Raw genomic sequence first — 7296 nt, 5'->3', positions numbered from 1 at the left:
TCCAGCTGCTCCATCGTATAACTTTCAACCAGCCCTTTCCTCCCCGTGACACAGAAAATGGACAGCAATCTCATGTCGGTGCTCAAGGTTGGGAAGCGATTCCAGTACAAAGAAAGCGCACGGACTTGTGCAATGGCCAAGCAGGACCGGCGCTGCAGCTGCATTTATCGCTGGGAGTTTCTGGAAACAGATCTTTCTGACAGTAAATTACAATGCAGTTGGTGGGCGTTATATCAATGACTAGACTCTTAGTCACCTTAACGAACTGAAATCAAGTGACACCGGGACGGTGCAGGGAGGTGAGATATTAGCAAGTCCGATTGCAGATGTGAACGTAATTTCAGGGGCATTTTTATAATTGCTTTTATGTTGTGATTAAATGCTTCACATGATCCTAGGCTAGAAGGTGGAAGGCAGGAGTGAAGACAGGAAACCCAAGGGTATTTATTGGCCTTCATGTCCATGCTGCGAGAAGGCCAGGGGAGGGGATATGCTTCCTCGCCACATAAAACACAAAATCTTCACTGTGCAGGCCACCTTGTGCACTTTCACACTCAAACACAAGACCCTGCAAACAGACCGATGCTTATTCGTGTGTAGGCAACACCAATTTGAAGATAGTTCTGAAAATTTCAGAAGTGTCACATGCATCGTTTTAAAAAGGGGGAAGGTGGGGCGCCTGGGTGGCGCAGTCGGTTAAGCATCCGACTTCAGCCAGGTCACGATCTCGTGGTCCGTGAGTTCGAGCCCCGCGTCAGGCTCTGGGCTGATGGCTTGGAGCCTGGAGCCTGTTTCCGATTCTGTGTCTCCCTCTCTCTCTGCCCCTCCCCCGTTCATGCTCTGTCTCTCTCTGTCCCAAAAATAAAAAAAAAAACGTTGAAGAAAAAAAAAATTTAAAAAGGGGGAAGGATTAAATGGCAAAGCTCTGTAACGTTTACGTTTGCCGCTTATCTCCTTTTCCACCTCTGTTCCAGGGCCGGTGATTCCCAGCCATGTTCTCTACCCAAAAGACCCAGGAATTCCTTAGATCTTTTCCAACTGAAGTGGCCTGTAAGTCTTAGGGACACAGGTTCAGCCTGGTGTCTTTAAACACCCACCACCCCTGGAAGCCAGAGAGCTCTAGGTCTAGAAATTTTTGCTCACCCGATCTCTCCTCAGACTTCTTCCTCTGAGTCCTTTGTTCTGTGACGAAAAGAAACACAGGAACGTAATAATGTTGTCATGACAAAAACAGTGTTCTCCGATCAAAGGATTCACGCTATACATGTAAAATGGTGCATTCGGTCACCTGGCCAACACTCATCCAACACCTCCAAGGCTCCACGCGGGTGATGCATGTCCTCAGGATGGACACGAAGATAGACCCCTTACCAACATCTGTCATGTTATGATATGAAATGATATGGTACAATGATATGATGATATGCAATTCTATTCTGTATTATATAATGCCATGTTATCACTATGCTACATGATAGTATCGTATAGTATATATTTCTTTTGTCTATTTGTCTGCCTTGTGTGTCTCTCTCTTACAATAGATAATAAAAGGGAATGGCCGGGAGTGTGGGCTTTGCAGCCATGCCTTGATATGAATCCTTGCACGCTCACCTTGGAAAATCTCCCTTAGCTCGCCCCTCTGTCGCATGGAAATAACAGCAGCACATGTCCTACGGGGCTGTTGGGGTGATGCAGCGAGTTAAAACTGGGTGAGTAGCAAGTGTGTGTTGGCCATTTGTAATGCCATGATTTGAAGGCAGGCTCCGTGCCGTCGCCATGAGGCACAGCTTCTCCATCACGCTCAGAGAGGCTCGGAGAATTCCCCAGGGCCCTGCCCACCCCATTTCTGAGTCTGAGTCTGAGTCACTAAGCATAGTTCATCCCTTTGCTCCAGGCACTGGTTCAGGGGTGGGTGGACAATCCAATGACCCAGACCGACTCCATCCGGAGAACCGGACCCTGCTACAACCATCGAGCTTCCGTGGAGAGCCCTGGTCTGGAGTCCACGCGGTAGGATGCAGGGACAACGGAGGGATGGAAGCCGGTTCCCGTGACATCACAGGGCTCCTGCCCCCAGCCAGGCCTGCAGCCAGTTCTGTTCCTACACCTGTTGGTCACGTGAGTCGGCAAGCTTCCTTTTCATTTAAGCCCATTTAGGTGGAGGTGTTTTCACCGACAACTGCAAAGAGGGCTAATTGGCACAACACTATATACTGAGACTCAGAGGGCACACAAAATGCCCCTCGGAGATCACACAAGTAAGGAGCAGAACCCCATGCCTGACCACTCCAAAGCCACACAAGGTTCTAGAAGAGAGGTCAAGCTACAGCTACAGAGACCCAGGAATGACACTTTTGGAGGCAGTAACCCTGCATTAACAACTAAGCTTTATTAAACGCTTATTAGATGCCAGTCACTACGCTCAGAGCTTCATGTGCAACCTCGGACACGGAGGTGTGCCTTGAGGACTGAGCAAGATCTGTGCATGTGGAAATGGAGGAGGGCTGGCCTTCTTATTGGAAGATTACAAAATATTGTCCATGCGCCTGGAGCCCTGAGGAGGCAGCTGTGACTCAAAGCTGGAACAGGGCTGTCTTCGGTGACGGCGGTCCGTGCTGGGATACAGACAGCCCACCGTGCTCACGCCCGGGTATTTAATCACCGCCCTCCGCTCATCCAGAATTCCATCCCAGCAAGAGTTACCGATTTCCACTTTGGTTCCAGGGCCCGTGAACCTCAGCCACGTTCTCTACCCGGTGCCATCTCGGGAAGACGTAGGCTAATTAGTGAACGAGATAAGCATCCTGGTAATTGAGGGATGGGCCGATTGGGCTAAGTGAGCAGTGAGCGTAAGAGCAGTCATGTTGCAACAGAACAGCCAGCCACCCTGCCCCCATCAAAGTCAGGTTTTCTGGGACACTTGGCAGGACATTGTGTGCATTCGAACTTAAAAAAAAAAAAAAGAAAGAAAAAAGTGGGGAGGGATCCGAGTGTTTATCAGTGGCTTTCAGTTAATAAACATTAATTGAGCACCTGCTGTGCACCAAGCACTGTAGTAGGCAAAGGAGGGGTGAGAGGCGCTGTCCTGGCTTCAAGGGGCTCAGAGGGTCCGCGGGGAACTCACGTGGTACCGCAGAACTCCAAGGCAGTAGGCGCAGACCAGGCGCCCAGCCTGCCCTGCGGGCTGGTGGGCACGAGGATGCAGGGGAGGGTTTTTAAGAGAAACCCAGGAGGTCACGGAGAGTCAGAATTAGCCAGGAGACCGGACAGAGGGCAAGGAAGATGGGGATGGGTGGAGATCCAGGCGAGCGACGTTGTGCAGAGGCTCGACAGAGGGGGAGAGGGAGAGGAGCCACACGCAGGGCAGGGGGTGACCGCAGCTTTAAGGCAGGAGCATAAGCCAGAAGGAGGGAAATGGTTCCTGACCCCCTGGCGCCCACAAGGCCCTTAGGTGGAAATGGTGTGTGGAGAATGTCAGCAGATACCTTGCCATTTCGGGAAGAGGGAGTTCTGTGGGCACGTACCGGGGGGGGGGGGGGGGGGGGGGGGGCAGGTGGATACCCGGCGACCGCTTGGTGCGCACGCTCACCGTGATCACAAGACTGTCCCCACCTTTGATCCAAGGGGCGAACGAAGGCCGAGAGGTCAGCTGACTTGTTCAGGCGTCACCCCTGGGGACGGAGCAGGATTCACACCTGTGTTGGCCTGGTGCCAAAGCACAGCGTCCCCTGAATGTGTCTCCTTCCCTAGCCACGCTCAGAAATCCCTGCTTTACTCCCTCCCTGCCCTGCCTCCAAAGGCTTTCAACGTTGTTAACTACAATCCACAGCATCCCCTGGCCTGGAGAGGCAGGGGCGCGTGGCCCCGCCATGCCGACCCTGCCAGCCTGGCTCGGCCACGTCGACCCCGAAGACAATCTGACTTTGTCATGATGACCCATCAGGGCTCTGCAACGATCCAGCAGGTCAGCTTTCGTCTTTGCGGACGGTTTACTGACCCTATAGTCAACCTCAGAGGGCTGAGAACATTCGCTCCGTGAGATCCAGAATTTTTGTTAACCTCTTCACGCGGCCCAGTCCGTTTGCAGCCCGAAAAATGAGTTGGAGGAAGACAGCGAAACGCTTGGCTGAGGTCAGAGGGTGAATCAGCAGGCTGTCTCCAGGCCAGCCCACGTGCCCCCACCCCAGTCTGCCAGTACCCGCATCACTCGAGTCGTCCTGACCAGCCGCTCTTTGCAGAGCCTGAAGTCCACAGTCAGGGACACTGACCTGAAGAGTTCCGGCCATACCTCCAGAGTCCTGATGCTCCTGGGCCGGGTCTACTCAAACAGCCAATACCAAGCTCTCAGACAGGACATATACCGCAGACAGCAGGTCATAAATAACTCATGGGCCCCTCCTGCTCTCCTTCCCAGGTTTGAGGATGAGATGGGAGTCAGGAAAGGCAGATTCTGCGAAAGCCTGCACACTCAGGTCCTTTTAAGAGAGGCCAGGGGGAACTGATTGCAGCTCAAAGGTGGACCCTGGAAATTCTGAACTCTTCTGTTCAAGAAAACGCCTTGGGGCCTCCTGGCTTCAAAACTGGCATCAGGAAATGGCAGGAAAGTCAGCAATCTAAAGAGAAAAGCCAGGGAGGAAAGAACAGATCTCAGAAAAGCTTTTACACGTACACGGGATTCTTCTGCTTAGTTTCTCTAGGTTTACATCTATTTTTTATTAGTCTCTGAGGTCCCAACTTTGGGCAACTACTCTATATTTTGACAGGGCAACGGCTTATGAAGATCAGGGCAGCTGAAACATTAGACAATTACCTAAATAATCTGTCCTGTTTGACAGAGAACTTTGTCTATACCATGACAAATAAAGTTATTTTAGAATTGATTAGAAGGAATCGTGTAGGACACCCGGATGGAGTAATTTCCTTTTTCAATTTCCCCAATTACCAAATAAGGGTTTTATCAGCTTTACTGGGATATAACCGACAAATAGACATTGTATATATTTAAGGTGCACAGTGCGATATTTTGGTGTATGTATATATTTTTGAAATGGTTACTATCACTGTAATCATGGTTACTATTTTCTGTGTGTGTGTCAGTGTGTGTGTTCCTGTTACGAACTTAAAATCTACTCTCTTAGCAAACAATAGACAATACAGTGTTACTAACTATAGTCACGGTATCATTCAGTTGATCTCCAGATCGTATCTATCCTGCGTATCTGGAACTTTGTACCTTTTGGTCAACATCTCCCCATTTCCCCCACCCCCAGCCCCTGGTAACCACCATTCGATTCTCTGCTTCTTTGAGTGAGACTTTTTTGAGATTCTACGTGAAAGTGAGATCACACAGTATTTGTCTTTCTGCGTCTGGCTTATTTCACTAGGCATAATGTCCTCCAGTTTCATCCATGTCATTGCAAATGGCAGGATTTCCTTCTCCTTTAAGGCTGAATAATATTCCATTATGGTGGTATTATATATATATATATATATATATATATATATATATATATATATATATAACATTTCTTTTATCCATTCACCTGTCAGTGGACACTTAGGTTGTTTCCATATCCCGGCTAATGGAATAATTCTGCAGTGAATATGAGAACACAGGTATCTCTTTGAGATGCTGAAGTCATTTCCTTGGGACTTCGGGGTAAATTCCGTATGGTAGTTTTAGTTTTAATTTTTCGAAAAACCTCCCTGCTGTTTTTCACAGCGACTCTACGAATTTCTAATGCCACCAGCAGCGCACAAGGGTGCCTCTTCTCCACATCGTCACCAACACTCGTTACCATTTGTCTTTTTGACAAAGGCCATCCTAACAGGTGTGAGGTGACATCTCCTTTTGGTTTCAATTTGCCGTGTCTGGGTGATGCGTGGTGTCGTAGACCCATTCGACTTACAGCATCTGCGAGGGGACCTGACTCATCCGTTAGGTCGGTTTGCATAGTGATTGAGGTTGGGGAGGACAGTCTCTCCTGGGGTACCACAGGGCTTTGTCCCTTCCGCTGTTGCTGCCCACAAGTCGGTGGGGGGGGGGGGCGGGGATAGTAAGAAATGTACAAGAGCACCGACCATTGGTGGACCATCTGTGGCCTCACGTGGCGGGAGACACTTCTCCCTGTAACCCTGACAATATCCCACTTTGCAGAGGTGGGACCAGCTGCAGAGAGGTTAAGTCATGTAAAAAGCACATCAGTTTCATTTGGAGCTGGCCCGAGGCTGGGAAGCAAATTCAAACTAGTCGATGGCACATTCTGGATCCAAAGAGATTTAGACAAGCAGGGAACGGGCTGAGTCTAAGGAGACACAGTCTACTGGGATTGTTCTCTGTTCCTGTGCTCGGGTTCAAAAACATAAGCACACAAATGGAAGATGGGGTAGCGTGGGAGGAAAAGACCCTGGGGCCGCGCAATGAGTCACCGGTGTTCTGTGTCTGCCAGAGAGGCTGGTGAAATTACGGTCTGCATGGGGAGCAGACAGACCGCGGCTCACGGAGGTGGAGGGCGGTGCTTGCTCTGTGATGAGAGGCTCACACCTGGGGATCTGGGTTTAGTTTTAGGACCTGAGCCCGCAGACAGGGGAGCAACCAGGTGGCCCCGTCTGGCAGTCAGCAACCAGGAGGCAGGGGCACTTGACATTGAGGTGTAGGTGGAAATGCTAAAGGCACTGACTGTGTTTACAGTGAAAACCAAAAGGCAGGGAGAGGATGTCCTATTGGTGGTATTCCATTCCTCAGAGCCCCTGGGGGATGTGAGGACTCATTATACAGGACCTTGGAGGGTATGAAATCAGGACTCAGGTGTAGACAAAGAGGCTAACTGCATACGAGACAAACAAATGGAAAGCTGTCCTAACAACCTCCAGACCTGTGGAAAAAATAGATGGACAGGGTGGAGGGTGAAAGTGATAGGTAGTGAGTGCCCCGTCACTAGAGGTGATCAAGTGCGTGCTGTTGGGCCACACTTGGACTTCTGTGGGCGCTAGGCACTTTGCGTTCCGTAGACCCCTTTCTTCCATACACAAAATTAAGTATTATTTTATGACCGTGTTGGCATAATGACAGATATAATGCATACTCGATTACATTCATTTCTTTTCGTCTGACTTTAAAAGACAGGAAGGTGTTTTCCCGGGCCCCTAATAGTCTCATGGGCCTGAGGCATGGTGTCTGCTGTGTGTAAATCAGTCTTGCCTGCTGACTCACGGCCGAGTGTTGTGAGGCCAATTCTGATCATGCATTGGTCGGACGGAGGGTGTTGAGGTCAGATGCGTAAACCTCCCCAGGTC

General features: G+C 50.0%; 1 long non-coding RNA gene across 1 annotated transcript; it reads right to left on the bottom strand.

The window, feature by feature from the left end:
* Window positions 1–2367: 2367 nt before the first annotated feature.
* LOC122494496 lies at window positions 2368–5285 on the bottom strand. Its single transcript, XR_006300178.1, has 2 exons — window positions 3923–5285; window positions 2368–3671 (listed from the first exon to the last, which is right to left on the bottom strand). It is a non-coding gene; the product is annotated as an uncharacterized LOC122494496 (long non-coding RNA).
* Between the last annotated feature and the right edge of the window lie 2011 nt (window positions 5286–7296).

Source organism: Prionailurus bengalensis, chromosome E2 (genome assembly GCF_016509475.1).
Source record: "Prionailurus bengalensis isolate Pbe53 chromosome E2, Fcat_Pben_1.1_paternal_pri, whole genome shotgun sequence".
Taxonomy (NCBI): domain Eukaryota; kingdom Metazoa; phylum Chordata; class Mammalia; order Carnivora; family Felidae; genus Prionailurus; species Prionailurus bengalensis.
This window is presented reverse-complemented; position numbering and strand designations above follow the sequence as displayed.